The following is a 16,546-nucleotide window of genomic DNA, read 5'->3' on the forward strand; positions in this document are numbered from 1 at the left end:
CAAAAGTGACAGAATGATCTCTGTTCGTTTCCAAGGCAAACCATTCAATACAATAGTAATCCAAGTCTATGCCCCAGTGAAAGCTAATGCCAAAGAAGCTGAAGTTGAACAGTTCTATGATGACCTACAAGACCTTCTAGGACTAACACAAAAAAAAGATGTCCTTTTCATCATAAAGGACTGGAATGCAAAAGTAGGAAGTCAAGAGATACCTCAAGTTACAGGCAAATTTGGCTTCAGAGTACAAAATGAAGGAGGAGAAAGGCTGAATTTTGCAAGAGAATGCACTGGTCACAACAAACACCCTCTTCTAACAACACAAGAGATGACTCTACACGTGGACATCACCAGATGGTCAATATCAAAATCAGATTGATTATATTCTTTGCAGCCAAAAATGGAGAAGCTCTATACAGTCAGCAAAACAAGACCGGGAGCTGACTGGCTCAGATCATGAACTCCTTATTGCCAAATGCAGACTTAAATTGAAGAAAGTAGTGAAAACCACTAGACCACTTCGGTATGACCTAAATCAAATCCCTTACGATTATACAGTGGAAGTGACAAATAGATTCAAGGGATTAGATCTGATAGAGTGCCTGAAGAGTTATGGACAGAGGTTTGTGACATTGTACAGCAGAGATCAAGACCATCCCCCCAAAAAAGAAATGCAAAATGGTTGTCTGAGGAGGCCTTACAAATAGGTGAGAAAAGGAGGGAAGTGAAAGGCAAAGGAGAAAAAGAAAGACACCCATCTGAATGCAGGAAGAATAGCAAGGAGAGATAAGAAAGCCTTCCTCAGTGCTCAATGAAAAGAAATAGGGCAAAACAATAGAATGGGAAAGACTAGAGATCTCTTCAAGAAAATTAGAGATACCAAGGGAATATTTCATGCAAAGATGGGCACAATAAAGGGCAGAAATGGTATGGACTTAACAGAAGCAGAAGATATTAAGAAGAGGTGGTGGCAAGAATATCCAGAATAACTATACAAAAAAGATCTTCATGACCCAGATAACTACGATGGTGTGATCACTCACCTAGAGCCAGACATCCTGGAGTCCAAAGTCAAGTGGGCCTTAGGAAGCATCACAATGAACATAGGTAGGGGAGGTGATGGAATTCAGGCTGAGCTATTTCAAATCCTAAAAGATGATACTGTGAAAGTGCTGCACTCAATATGCCAGCAAATTTGGAAAACTCAGCAGTGGCCACAGGACTGGAAAAGGTCAGTTTTCATTCTAATCCCAAAGAAAGGCAGTGTCAGAGAATGTTCAAACTACCGTACAACTGCACTCATCTCCCACACTAGCAAAAGTAATGCTCAAAATTCTCCAAGTAAAGCGTCAACAGTATGTGAACTTAGAACTTCCAAATGTTCAAGCTGGATTTAGAAAAGGCAGAGGAACCAGAGATCAAATTGCCAACATCCGCTGGATCATAGAAAGCAAGAGAGTTCTAGAAAAACATCTACTTTTGCTTTATTGACTATGCTAAAGCCTTTGACTGTATGCATCACAACAAACTGTGGAAAATTCTTTTTTTTTTTTTTTAATTTTTCAGTGGGTTTTGGAAAATTCTTAAAGAGATGAGAATACCAGACCACCTTACCTGCCTCTTGAGAAATCTGTATACAGGTCAATAAGCAACAGTTAAAATTGGACACGGAACAATGGACTGGTTCCAAATTGGGAAAGGAGTATGTCAAGGCTGTATATTGTCACCCTGCTTATTTAACTCATATGCAGAGTACATCGGGAGAAGGCAATGGCAACCCACTCCAGTACTCTTGCCTGGAAAATCCCATGGATGGGGGAGCCTGGTGGGCTGCCGTCTATGGGGTCGCATAGAGTCAGACATGACTGAAGTGACATAGCAGCAGCAGCAGCAGAGTACATCATGTGAAATGCTGGGCTGGATGAAGCACAAGTGGAATCAAGACTGCTGGGAGAAATATCAATAACCTCAGATATGCAGATGACACCACCCTTATGGCAGAAAGTGAAGAGGAACTGAGAACCCTCCTGATGAAAGTGAAAGAGGAGAGTGAAAAAGTGGGCTTAAAACTCAACATTCAAAAAATGAAGATCATGGCATCCGGTCCCAGACTTCAGGGCAAACTAGATAGGGAGACAATGGAAACAGTGACAGACTTTATGTTCTTGGGCTCTAAAATCACTGCAGAGAGTGACTGTAGCCATAAAATTAAGACGCTTGTTCCTTAGAAGAAAAGCGATGACCAACCTAGACAGCATATTAGAAAGCAAAGACGTTATTACTTTACCAACAAAGGTCCATCTAGTCAAAGCTATGGTTTTTCCAACAGTCATGTATGGATGTGAGAGCTGGACCATAAAGAAAGTTGAGTGCTGAAGAATTGATAGTTTTGAAGTGTGGTGTTGAAGAAGACTCTTAAGAGTCCCTTGGACTGCAAGGAGATCAAACCAGTTCATCCTAAAGGAAATCAGTCCTGAATATTCATTGGAAGGACTATTGCTGAAGCTGAAGCTCCAATACTTTGGCCACCTGATGCAAAGACCCAACTCATTAGAAAAGACCCTGATGCTGGGAAAGACTGAAGGCATGAGGAGAAGGGATGAGGAGAAGGACAGAGGATAAGTTGGTTGGTTGGCATCACCAACTTGATGGACATGTGTTTGAGCAAGCTCCTGCAGTTAGTGATGGACAGGGAAGCCTAGCGTGCTGCAGCCCATGGGGTTGCAGAGTTGGACACGACTGAGTCACTGAATTGAACTGTGGCTTAGCTGGTAAAGAATCCACCTGCAATGCAGGAGACCTGGGTTCGATTCCTGGTTTGGGAAGATTCCCTGGAGAAGGAAACGGCTACCCACTCCAGTATTCTGGCCTGGAGAATTCCATGGTCTGTACAGTCCATGTGGTCACAGTGTTGGAAACAACTGAGCAACTTTCACTTGCACTTTCAGGAATGGTTAAGTTACTAATCAAGAGGGGGAATAGAGACGTTCTTGCTGGTGAGTTCCAGTGCCCAACTGGGGCCTCTCAAATTAGGATTTCAATCATTACATTGGCATTTCATGACTGACATGTACTGCCATACAGTACTGTGGGCCCCAGCAGGCAAAAGAGCTCATCAGAAACTCTTTAGAAAATGTTTGAGTAGAAACATAACTTTAATAGCATCTTGTCCAACTTCAAGATGTTCAGATAAGAAACTTCAAATTCCTCCAGATCTCATTATGGCTAAGAATGAACTGACCCAGTCAGTTCAGGGAAAAGGAGATTGGTTATTTTAAAACCACAGAGCAACAAGTCAGCCCTAAGGGGGTCGTTTGTGAGGCAATCTAGGAAACATGAACACAGCTCTTCGATGACATTAGGGAATAACTTAATTTTTTTAGGTTGATAATGCACTGTAAGCTTTTTTTTTTTTAAATAAAGAGTCAATAGCTTTTATGAGATACATACTGAAATATGTACAATTTGTTTCAAAATAATCCAGTAGGTATAGAGGACAAGTGTTCAGATATAAATGGAGTCAGATTTGCGAGGAATTGCTAACTGTTGAAGCTGAGTGGTAGGTAAGTGGGGTCCATGTCTCTGTTCTACTTTTTGGAATGTTCTACATTTGGAATTTTCCACTGAAAACTTCACAAAGCAGAGATATCTGATCACACAGATATCTCATTGATATCTAATATAAATCTATAAATAGGCACTTTATTCATTCATTCACTCATTAATATATACACACACATATATATGGGCTGAAGCGACTTAAGCAACTTAGCACATATATAAAATTATGGTAAAATTTCTGTAACAAAATTCACCACTTTAACCACTTTAAAGTGTACAATGCATTTTGTACATTCATAATGTTGTGTAACTATGACCACGATTCAGTTGCAGAGTAATTTTATTATTCTGAAAGGAAAGCCCAGACCCAACTAAGCCATCCCTCCCCATTCCCTCTTCCTCCTAGCCCCTGGCTGCCATTAATCTGCTTTCTCTCTGCATATCTGCCTATTCTGGATACTTCAAATACATTCAACATATTTTTAAAAAATTAAATTTTACTTATTTTTTTATCATGAAAAAATTCAACAGGGTTAGATCTCAAAAGGTACAAAAGGGTTTGTAATGAAAAGTTTTTCTGCCACCATTCTTCCTCCAGTACACAGTCCCCTTTTCGGAGGCATTCCTGTTCTCATACACCCTTTCAAAGAGTGAAAGTTCCTTTTCCCCTGTCTTTACCTAAATGGAGTACTCTACACTTGCTGATTTGCAGTCAGCCTTTTTTTCATCCTGTAACAGAACAGAAAGACATTTCTCCTTCTTTCTACAACTGTATGCTCTTCTACTACTTGGGGTTACAAATGTGAATGATTCTTTTCTCAGGCAGCTCACAGTCTTAAAAGTACTGTTTGGAGAAGGGGAGAAAGGCAAATTAAAGGTTCAACCTCAAGGCAGCTATTGTCACAGCCATGCACTTGGAAGGGAGAGGAGAGAAAGAAACTGAAGGGTTCTGCAAAATCTTTGGGTATTCACTAGGTGTGGCTGCAAGATGACAGCAAACTGCGGTCTCTCTTCCACCTTCCCCTGCGAGACATAACTAATCATCTCACTCCCTTACTTCTTTCCTGATTAGAAAACAAAGGGATTCTCCTTGAGGGAGTTAAGAAAGTGAATAGAGAAGCAGTAATTATCCACAGTTGTTTGTAAGCATTTTAAATAGAGGCAAAAAGCTGTACTGCATTGACACATTGCAACTTACTAAATTATCTCCCCATTCACTTCTGCATTTTAGAGATTCAGAAACCAAAGCCACGGCAGATGTTTATTTTAAGGACACAAAGGGACATCTAAGTGCATACATTAAATGAGACAGGTAAGATAGCTAGAATCAGATATGGATATTTGAAAATTATCTCTATGAAACTGAAACTGTACTAACGAATAACCTTAGGGAGGATGCAGGGAGAGAAAGAGAAGAGTAGGTGATAGTTAAGACTTCAGGGATTACTACAATGACTGGATAGTTAAAATAAAGAACCCTGCAAATTAATTAGAGGAATATTCACTTAAATAGAATGGAACCTCAGTATCCTCAACAACTACAGAAGACCTCTGCCAAACATATGCAGTACATGTTGAACTGAACTGAACAGGCAGCCTGATGAAAAGGGATATGAGATATCCAATGAGGGATGGAAGAGGATTTGGGTACAGAATATACTGATGTCTAAACACAGTCAGAACCATACACCATAACTAAGGGTCAAGGGTACTAGCAATACAAGTGGCAGTGGTAGCCACAGGAATAAATACAATTCACACGAAGAGCATGCATGGAGAATGAGAAGAGGTCAAGGGCTGAGTTCTGGACACACTAACCTCAGAGAGAGTATGTCATGGCAGCCAAGAGTTTTGAGCAAAACCTCCTAAACTTCAGATCAGAAACTCTACCTGCTGGAGGAAAGGGGAGGACAGAGCTGTCACATGGGTATGGAAAACTTTAGGACTATTTATTAATAAATCAGGGGCTTCCCTGCTGGCTCAGATGGTATATAATCTGCCTGTAATGCAGGAGACCCGGGTTCAATCCCTCAGTCGGGAAAATCCTCTGGAAAAGGAAATGGCAACTCACTCCAGTATTCTTGCCTAGAGAATTCCACGGACAGAGGAGCCTGGTGGGCTACAGTTCATGGGGTCTGTAGAACCAAGAAAAGGGAAAGCCTGTTTGGGGCTCTAAGAAGAGGTTCCTATCCCCAAGGGACCTTAGTGACAGGGCTTGACAAATGGACAGGACTCTTCTTTCCAACAATATAATTTTCCCTGAAATGGATCTAATAATGTGCCTTGTGCTTCCATCAAGACTAAATTGGACTCCACTGACTCATAAGTCTTTTTGTGTCTTCAGCTCCGACCCTTGCTTCCCGTAGCACTCACTAAATGACAGCACTGTTGTTCCTTCTACCCGAGAATCTATTTCAGGGACACGGTGGACAGTCTATAGTTGCTTGTGCTATTATTACCTGGGGCACAGTGGGATCCTTTATTGCATTCATTTTGGATGTAAAGGAAAAGAGGAAACGCAAAATGAAGTAGAATGATATCTTGCTAGGTAAATCCCCTGAGATGAATGTTCTTTATGATGAAGTCAGCTGTGTGGGAAAAAAAAATTTTTTTTTAAATGGCTACTTCATAAATCTTGCCTTGCAGTGTTTGCAAGGATCTTTGTGGCTCAGAAACAGCATTTGACTAAACTAATATGTGGGGTAAAAATATCTCTAGGTTCTGTTTGACTAAAAATGGCTGAAGATACATACATCTTATCCCTGGCAAAATTCAATTCAGTCTGGCAAATATTTATGGAGCACCAACTGTGTTCCAGGATGCAGAGGTGCAAGGCCAGAGTTCATGGCCCCAAGTGGTGCCCAGATACTGAGACACTGGGGAAGAGGCACCCTGAGTCACTGATGGAAAGGAAGGTGTACCTCTCATTGTGAATTAACAAGCTGGTATCTGATCTAACAAGAAACCAGTATGGTGGTTCACTTAAATAAGCCTGGTTAACAGACCCAAGCCTTGGTAACAAGCAACTCTAATTTCTGGATTTTTCGGCTGAGGCCTGGGCTCAGGATCACACTGCAGGTGCAGGTAATTAAAATCATTCTGGGAGGGGAGAGGGAGCTCAAGTGCTTCCTCCTGCTGTGACAGCTTCCTAAAGGGCAGCAGGGCACGGTTCTGGGGACTCCTGTCCTTCCTCTCTTAAGAATTCTGAACTAGGTGAGGGAAGAAGTGGTGGTCAGAGGCAGGAGGGACAAGGGAGGGGGGGTGGAGGAGAGAAAGTGGGAGACAGAGAGACAAACAGACACACATACACATACAGAGAGAAAGAGAGGGGGAGAGGATGGGTAAAGGCTGTTGGGAAGGCAAAACCACTAAAGGTATCATTTTTTTTTTTTTTCCACTTTGACACCATTTTAAAATAAATGTCAGTAATCCTGGCACCAAGAATCCTGAGCCTGGGGGGGCTAGCCAGCCTACACCTGACAGTTTAAATGCAACAACTTGCTGTTTGGAATTTATTTTAAAATTCAAACAGACTGTAAAGCTTTCCTGGAATCAAAAACTGATGGCTCTTGCTGTTAAACTCTGACTCTGTCAGTGCAGGTATGAACCAGTGCCTGAAAACCCCCTCTTTCTGTGGAAGAAGAGGAGGACTGATACAAGGGCAACAGAGAACCAGCTGTTTCTGCCACAGCCATTATTCATGTCAGGATTGTCACCTTTCCCAGGGGTATGTCAAGCAGGCAGATTACCCAGAGTTAGGTATTTGGACACAGAGATTTTAATTATTCACTCCTACTCTTAACATTTTCTAGGCCAAAATCTTCTCTTCTGTGCTCCATGGCCAGGTACTCCAGGTCTTCACTGAAGTGCTAGCCATAGATTCAAACTGGTTCAAAGCTGCTGTTCTCATTTCTCTTCCTCTCCCCTCACCCCTCCACGTAACTTGACATACCACAAGAATCACTTTCTGTAAGAGTACGATTCATGACTGTTAGCAACGATTCACGACTTTTAGCAACTTTTGATGCCACAGAACATCTGCATTCTACTCTCTCCTCACAGAGCCTGTCACACAGCTACTTCTCAAAAAAAAAAAAAAAAAAAAAAAAAAAAACCCACAAACCAGCTCAAACATGTTGTTCTTCAGGTCTTCTGGAGTCCCTTCTATGGAAATAGTAGAGTTGAGGTCAAACCTCATTTCTTGTTTGCTTGTGTAACCTTGGACAAATTACCTGTCATCTCTAAGCCTTGCTTTAAAATAAACAAAAAAGAAGAAGATAGGGACTTCTATGGCGGGCCATTGGTTAAGACACTGTGCTTCCACTGCAGGGAACACAGATTCAATTCCTGGTAGGGGAACTAAGACTTCACAAGCTACACAGCAAAAAAATAAATATGTAATAAAAATTTTTAAAAAGAGATATCTACCTTGGTATGTTATTGTGAGGATAAAACAAGGTAACACAAAAGTGTTGCCCAGCTGGCTGGCCTGTAGTAAACGCTCAATAAATAGTAGCAGTAGAGGTGCCCACATTTTGACAGGGCTGTTTTCACAGGACTATTGTGAAATGTTTGCATCAGAACCTCTTCCTACTATTCAAACCAGCCAAGTCAGAGTGTTCTCCTTTGGTCTGAAAAACTGATGAAAAAATTACATTTGTTCATTCTTACATTGTAGGTGGTGGAAATGATTATCATAATTGCATTTTAGAAATCAGGAAACTGAACCTCTCTCTTGGTTAAAGTCATTCAGGTTGGTCTGCATCTAAAGTCAACACCCACCCCATCTGCAGATGCTGACGACTTCTGTGGAGATGCACACCCACCTGTGGGTGGGGGCCGACTCCTGCTTGCCCTGGGGAAAACGGAGTCAGTCCTTGACAATGTCTAAGTGGAATATGCAAAATTCTGAAGGGAAACGTGCATTTTCCCAAGTGAGCCAGGATCACAACTCATACCCCAAATATGACAGTGGGTCAGGGGTCCCCTGAGGGAACTTAGGAGAGAGGAGTAGTTGAGGTGGCCTGAAGGGGAAGATGGAGTAGTCTCAGAGTCTCTCTCTGAAGAGCATTCAACAGAAGGATGGCCAGTCTCCATCCTCTCTACCCCTCAAATCCAAATTACACACAGGTGCTACTGCCAGCAATCTATATACTCTGTGTGTTTATGTGCTTATTGGAGATTCACCACTTTCAGTAAATTTCTCCTGGTTGATTTCCCTTTGAGTTGATAGTGTCTCCACTCTGAGGTCTCTCATACTTGGATATCCAGTTGGAATTACCTTTTCCTGCACTCCATCAGGTTACGATGCACTCTTCTACATTATGCCTATCTACATCCTAACTATCTTCTGCTTGATTCTTCAATTAGATCTTAAGATTTGTATTTTACATTTTAAAAAATCTTTTCACTCCCCCAACATTGAGCCTAGAAATATATATTGGGTGTTAATAAATGCTTGTGGAGCGAAAAATAAGTTGCAAATCTTAAGAGTCTTTAGATTAGGGATTTTTCCTAGAGTTTTAACTGAACAGAACAAATATTAAATAAATGACTAAAGTTTGTGTTTAGTTTACAAAAATGAGCAAATTAAAATGCTGAAGAAAAAAAAAACTAATTTTTGTTCCAGAAAAATAACACGCTTTCAGCTCATTTCTAGCCAGTGGGGGTTTAGTCATCAGTAGCTTGTCACCCACCCTCCTGAGAAGCTCTCAAGGCATATGTGTCCCACGCCTTGAGAGGAACATATGGAACCCACCATCAGATGCAAAGGGGGTGCTTGTGACTACATGGAGACACTGTTGTGCCAATGTTCTCACTCCTTTTGGAGGATTCACCTTCATTCTGACTCACTTTCTTAAATGTTTACCTTTATATTTGCCAACTGTTTGAATTGGTGTTTCGACTGTTCTGACCATCTGCTGGGAGAAAACTTTGAGATTATGTCAGTTTTTGTATCAAACTGTATAGGTTTGGAGTTGGAGGAGAACTTGAAGCTCAGCAAGCTCAGCTAACTCTTTCATTCATATCGTCGCAAGGCTTCTTCACTGCCTCGTGTGTGTCAGTCCCGGGGCTAGGTGTTGGCAAGGCAGAGACTCCAGCACTGATACTCACAGGGAAGATGGACATGAAAACAGACTCAATGAGGTGATGGAGGTACCATGACAAATGGGTGTCTGAGGAACATGTGCTATGCTCAGGTGAGCTGAGTCTTTACCTAGGCAGAGTGTGTACTAAGAGGGGAGGAAGTAGGAAAAGATTAGTCTAACATACAATGGAGAAGAAGGTAGGGGCAAGATCAATAAACATTTATTGAACATTATTCATATAATGTTCATATATGGGCTGCCAGACTCTATGTTAATTGCTAAAGGCATGAAAGATACAGACTTCCTCTCAAGGAGCTTATCATTTAAGTGCACATAAACAAATTACAATGCATTGTGATAAACGTACTGACTGTATATGGGAACCAGTTAGAGGCCATCACCTGGTCTGCATGAGAAGGGATGAGGGTCAGAACAAAGAGAATGATGGAAGAAAAGGAGAGTGAATAAACAGAAGAGATGGTCAGGAGCTGAAGTCCACAGGACATGGGAAGGGACTAGGTGGGTAGGATGGGAGAGAGGAAGGAGTCCTGGGTGACTTCCAGGTTTCTGATGTGGGTAACTGGAAAGAATCATTCTCTGAAAACAGAGATAGAGGCATATGAACAGTTTCAGGAAGAAAGATGAATTCACATTAAGATACATGCTAGAGATGTCTGCTGGACATCAGATAGAAGTTTCTAGCATGCAGCAATACTTTCAAGTCTAGAGCTCAGATATGATGGATGTCTGGGGATATCCATTGTTGAGTCATCAGCATAGAGCAGGAAGCTGAAGTCATAGAAGAGCCTGAGTATTCAAGGGCAACACCAGGAGAAGAGAGTCAGGGCCATGGGCAGGGGAATGAGGGGTCAGCCAAGGAGAAACAGCAATCCAGGGCACAGAAGAATCATGAGAAATCTGAAAACAGAGTGAGAAGAAGGTTTACGGGAGGGAGGAGATAAAAGTGTCAAATGCTTCCCAGATATTAAATAAACTGAAGATTTTAAACCAACAGTGGCTGAACTTGGCCCTAGGTCAACTTTGTCTGGGGAACTTTGCCAGTGTGGTTTCAGTGGCGTGTCTGTGGGCAGAAACCTGACTGCAGTGAACAGAAAAGAGGGGAGGGTAAAATGCTGAGGCTGTGGGCACTCTTTGTAAGATGCTCCCCATGAGGGGGAAAGGAGATCTGAGATCTTTATAGGAGGACACAGGACTGAGACAGGGTATCAGTTTTGTTTTGAGCGTGGAGAAACTTGAGCAAGTTTACACAGTGTGGTGGGGGTGGGAGGAGCCATTACAGAAGAAGAGTTGAAAACAGAGAAGAGAAGGAGTAACTACAGGAGTGATGTTCAGCAGAGCTGAGGGGACACTGATCAAAGACACAGCAGCAAGAGACTGGAAGACAAAAGGTGAAAGGGGGCAGAAAGAGGTCACCCTGCAGCAGAGGTCTTTCCCTGTGAGATTGGGAAATCAAGGGAATTGATATTGAAGCTTCAATATTATCTGCAAAAGAAGAAAATGAGAAAGCCAAGGGCCAGAGAAGTGGTGATCTGCATGATAATTCACAGAGAGTAACAGTTTGATTTAATCAAGTTTCTTGACTCCTTGTCTGGTCCTCTTTCTACTCCCTAGAATATACTCACTTGTTTTGAAGACATTTGCATTGCCTGGATATCTGTTTGAAAATGGGGCTTTTTTGTACCTTTCTTTTGAAAGATGACCAGGCAAGGTTGGCTTCACAAAATGGAAGATTATGCCACCTGTCACCAAGGACAGTGGGCCTGCCAAAAGCCAGGAATGGGACCTAGAAGATTTGCCCTCTTGAAGTAAGGGACTTTCCTGGCGGTCCCGTGGCTAGGACTCCACACTCCCAATGCAGGGGGCCTGGGTTCAATCCCTGGTCAGGGAGCTAGATCCCATATGCTGCAATTAAAGAATCTGTATGCCACAACTAAAGATCCCATGCGCTGCAATGAAGACCCAGCACAGCCAAATAAATAAATATTTAAAAAAAAATTTTTTTAATGGGTAAGATAGCAGCAGTTCACCCTCAAAGAGAGATCCTGACTTACTCATGCCACTTTCCAGTGCTTGGAAAATGCATTGAACACTTAAATTGTGAGCATCACTTCACTGGAAAACATTCTAGAAAAGTACCTGGAGGGAGAGTATGGTGTTACAGGGGAAGGAGTGGCTGAGAGTAAACTGTGGACAAGCCTCTTGGCCTTTCCACACACTTCCGAGGTCCTTTCTAAGGGTAACACACACATCTGAGGAAGCGGTGGACAGGACCAAGCACTGATGACTAGAGATAGCCAGTGGAGCCCACAGAGAAAACAGGCAACAAAAATACAAAGGAAGGATAATGAAGATTAGATCCATCATTTAGCCGTGGAGGGGCCTGTCAAATGGAATAGAAATAGACAGACACTAAGTAACTTTTCCAAATTATGTCTACTTGGAAAACATAGCTTGTGTCCTTAACTCATATAACACTAGGGAAAAGGAGAAAAAAAACTCCTTCATATCACAATCACACACTTTAGAATTGGAAAAGACTTAAGTCACACCTATTAGGACCAATTCATAGGTCTGTCTTCCCCAAGATTGCTTATCTCTCCTTCTGTGATTTCTTTAACAATATCAACTGACTTTTAGGGTAAACAGAAATACTTAGATAGCAAACAAACTTCCAACAAGCACTGGCTTGCTTTCTGCAGTGTCCTGAATAAAGGCCCCTAGACAAAGGACTCTGGATGTGGGAGGCTGACCCTGAGGTGGAACTGGGTTAAAATCCTGTAATCTCTGATCAAAACCATTCCATGTAATTAAAGTCACAGGAGTACAAATGTGGATCTAAACCAAGGCCTCCTATAACTTGAAATGTTTCCCTCTTGGAGATTAAACCCTTATGTAACATATAATAACTTTATCATTATAATTTACATAGCATCTTTCTTCATTGGAGCCTAAAGTGCTTTATATATGCAATGGTTAATTCTTACAATATCTTATAAAGCAGACAATCAGCAAGGATTATTATTCCCATTTTGCGAAAGATAAAATCAGAGCAGAGAAACATGATGAGATTTTTTGTAGGTCAGAAAAAATGAGTGGAAGATTATCATTTTTAAATTCTCTTTTAGGAACTTATTTATTGAGTTCAACCCTTGTGCTCTGGTGTGTTTGTGATACAGTAGAGTGGGTGGGGTGGAAAGGGGGAAATGGTTTGAATAACACAATATAAAGACGAAAGAACATTTAAGAGCCTGTAATTCCAACTCAAGCTATAGAAACAGAAATTAAATTGTGCCACTGGGCACAGTCTATGAAATTACAAACTCAGCAAATCTGCCTTGTCCCAGAAATGAGAGAGATATTCTTTTACTCCCTTGTGAATGGTATGGATGTTAAAAATAAACAAAGGATTTAATTTTTACATTCATAATAGGAGAGAAAAGAGGGACTCCACCATATAAGGAAATGGGCTGAGATGAAAACTATCATGCACACATTCCCTGACCATGCGAACCAAAGCAGCACCCTATTATGATGCTCTGTGCTCTTACTCTGCTCAATGACTCTCCATAGTACATATATATTCATTTTTTTATTTGTCTATTTCCCCCACTAGAAATAGAAGCTCCATGAGGGCAGGGTTTTTATCCTTATTCCTTGATGTTTTCAGGGCCTAGAACAGTACCTGGCATCTAAAACTCAAAAAGATGTCAAACTAATGAAGAATGCCTGTAGGTTATAGGTCTAGTTCTGTCATTGATCAATTCTACAACCTTGGAGAAGTCATTTAATCTCTTGGGGGTGTTTAATAAGAGGGAAAAAAAAGCATTCAACCAGATGATCCTTTCACCACTTCAATATTGTGATTTTATATATAAAATGAACCATAATACAAGGCAAAGTGTGATTAAGCTAAAGTGGATAAATGTCACATTTCTGGGCTGCCCAGCATTTTTTGAATATCTTTCTGTTCAGACAATTTACTACCTGATGAGCACTCTCTCTCCAAGGATGATACTAGAAGTTCACTGGCCCAGTCTTCCTTTAAGCCAGGAACAAGTCATTTGACTTGGGTTCTGCTTATGAAATACAATTTCAAGAGAAACATATATTTTTAAGGTAAGCAATGTGAGGAAACAGGTACCATGTGGAGTTCACTTTTTGGTGGGGAGGTTGCAGGAGTTCCTGCTTTCTGGAGCTCCACATCAACTGTGGAGAGGAAGAGTCCGGGTTGTGTTGCAGCAGCAAAGTTGTTTAATGTGGCTCAAGACTTGTACAGTAGAGAATGAAAAGGAGAAAACAGTGTTTCACTGAGGAAAAAGCAAGGCAGCCTTAGGTATCACAGACTTGATCCAAATCCTGTTCTGCCACTTACTGGCTGTTCCTTTGAATAAATTATACAGCCTCTTCAGCCCCAGTTTAATCATCTTAAAAATGATTATTGTCTTAAATTCACTCAGAAAACTCTTCGTTGCTACGATTCCCCCTGGGACTTCTGCTAGAGTGTTTGCCTCTAGATCTCTGGGTCAAAGTGAGGCTTCAAATTAGGTCAATCTATAAAACTATGAGAAGATAAAACACTGAGCTACAACAGTAATAACAGAAACAGCAAAGTCAACCAATAAAAGGTAATTTTTTCCATATGCATTAACAGGCTCCAAACACATTACTACCCAGCAGAATATAATTATTACTGTTGTCATTTAGTTGTTAAGTCATGCCTGACTCTGTGACCCCATGGACTGCAGTCAGGCTCCTCTGACCACTGGGATTTTCTAGGCAAGGATACTGAAGTGGGTTGCTATTTCCTTCTACATAGGACCTTCCATGACTGAGGGATTGAACTCTTACCTCTTGCATTGGCAGGTGGATTCTTTACCACTGAGCCACTGGGCAAGCAGCTGAAGCTGTAACAATTATCCTTAATTGCCAAGCAAAGATTAAAATATGGCCCACTTACTCTGGTACGGTACAGAATTAAGTACTATATTTTATTACATTTCTAGAAAAGTGGTTCCAGTGAACAAGTTTTGTTGCTTAAAGGCTGTCAGTTATCTGGAAAATTCCCTTTCATGGAACAGATTATTTCTCAGTGATGCCAGAAAGTGAAATATAGTAACTGACAAGATATCAGAATATGAGAAAATATTATGTGCATAAACAGTTTCATTTGAAAATTGGCTGGTATTCCACTTTTCACAGAAACTATCTGAAGTCTAGGAGCTCCTAAGTGCAGTTTTGGAATTTAAAGAAATGAAATATACTCTTTTCTATGTAAGTTCTCATTACCTAGAAATAACACTATAATAAAGTCACAAGGAAATCAGAAAGCTGGACTCAAAAACTGATTTCCCAAATATCGTCTCTGACTGCTGATACCAACCAGGCAAGCATTTGCCTGAGTTTTTCAACTGTTACACTGCTACTCATCTTTATTCCAATTTCCCCTTCAAGTTTATTATTTCCTATTCCCTCTTCCTAAATATGGGTTATTTCCTGAGCTGTGGATTTTGGCCTTCTGCTTTTCTCTATAAATCCTTTCTCCTTCGGAAAGATCATAAACACTGATGTTTTCAACTGTTGTTTCTTCACGGATGACTCACACATTTACCTATTTAGGTACAGCCTCTCTTTCAACAGCTTTAGTCATGTATTTCTAAAACCCTCTTAAGATTTTTCTTCTGAATATTTCACTACTATCTCAAATTCTACAAATCTTTTTTGAGCTCTGAGCTCATTTTTTAGCTCAACACATGCTATGCACATCCCTTCTCAGTTACAATTTCCCAAGACTTAAAAATTGGGAGTCTTTTCTGATTCTTCCTGATCCTTTTCTCCCATCATCCACTTGGCTACTATACCACTCAGTTATTGTAATCTTGGTCTTTCTGCTCTCACCTTTATTACCGAACACCAAGACTATCCTATCTCCCCATCCATACTCTCTTTCATACTTGAGCCAGGATAGTGTCTGTAAAACGTGGATTGGAACATTCACAGTTCATCATTCATTCCACAAACACTGAGTGCTTATTTTATACAGTACACTACATTACACACTCAGGAAGCAGAAATGAATGATTATGGTCTCGAAGGGAAACAAGACTTGTACAAAAATAATTTTAGTTTCAACCGAGAAACTAGTACTTAATGAACAGATTAAGAATGGTTCCCAGAGCATAATGAACACTCAGTAGGAAAACTTATTTCTAGATGGAGCTACTATTTCATTCAGCTTTAATTAAAGGACAGAATTTCAACATCCCAAGATAGATGAGCCTCTACAGAGACTCCCCTGAATTTCTTGTCTCTAGTCAATTTCTATTGATTGAGAAAGGCCAAGAACGCTGGTCAGTATCAACGGGGAAAACAGAAATGGCATCAAATAGAAACATTGATGTTTCCAAGCTGAAAACTCATAAGAGTATTAAGGAAATGCGGGAGCCACTCTGGAAAGCAATTCGGGATGAAGGAGGCCAAAACACACTGCGAAACAGTCAGCCTTTATACACCTACGAACATTCCAGAAGAAACGGACAAGACTCCTGAAGGGAGCTGGGTACTGACGACTTAAGCTGGAGCAGAGCGGGGCCGTGTTTCGGCAAAAACAGGTACAAAACGGACCAGAGAAATCTTACTACTGAGGTTCGCCGGAACAGGAGTGAAAGCTGTAGCATCGCTGAAGGGATCCCCTCGGGCCTACTCTGCGGCAGGCAATCGCCTCAAGTTCCTCACGCAGACTCGGCGCCGGCGGCCAAAAGCAGCTTTTCCCGCCCTTCTCAGCTAAGAAGTTCCAGAACTTTCATCCCTAGCCGTCGCCGGTTCCAAATTAAGGGGGCTCAAAATACAGCGATGCGTCTCTTCCTGCCAGTCACCAGGCC

General features: G+C 41.2%; 1 protein-coding gene across 1 annotated transcript in view; it reads right to left on the minus strand.

Annotated features, from left to right (window-relative positions):
* The window catches only part of HOMER2 (homer scaffold protein 2), a 126,097-nt gene extending 109,570 nt beyond the window's left edge, over positions 1–16,527 (minus strand). Inside the window, exon 1 of the mRNA XM_065906038.1 lies at positions 16,304–16,527. The gene's annotated coding sequence lies outside the window, so the exon portion shown is untranslated. The remainder of the gene's footprint in view (positions 1–16,303) is intronic.
* Positions 16,528–16,546: the final 19 nt, after the last annotated feature.

This window comes from Muntiacus reevesi, chromosome 15 (assembly GCF_963930625.1).
Source record: "Muntiacus reevesi chromosome 15, mMunRee1.1, whole genome shotgun sequence".
Classification (NCBI taxonomy): Eukaryota; Metazoa; Chordata; class Mammalia; order Artiodactyla; family Cervidae; genus Muntiacus; species Muntiacus reevesi.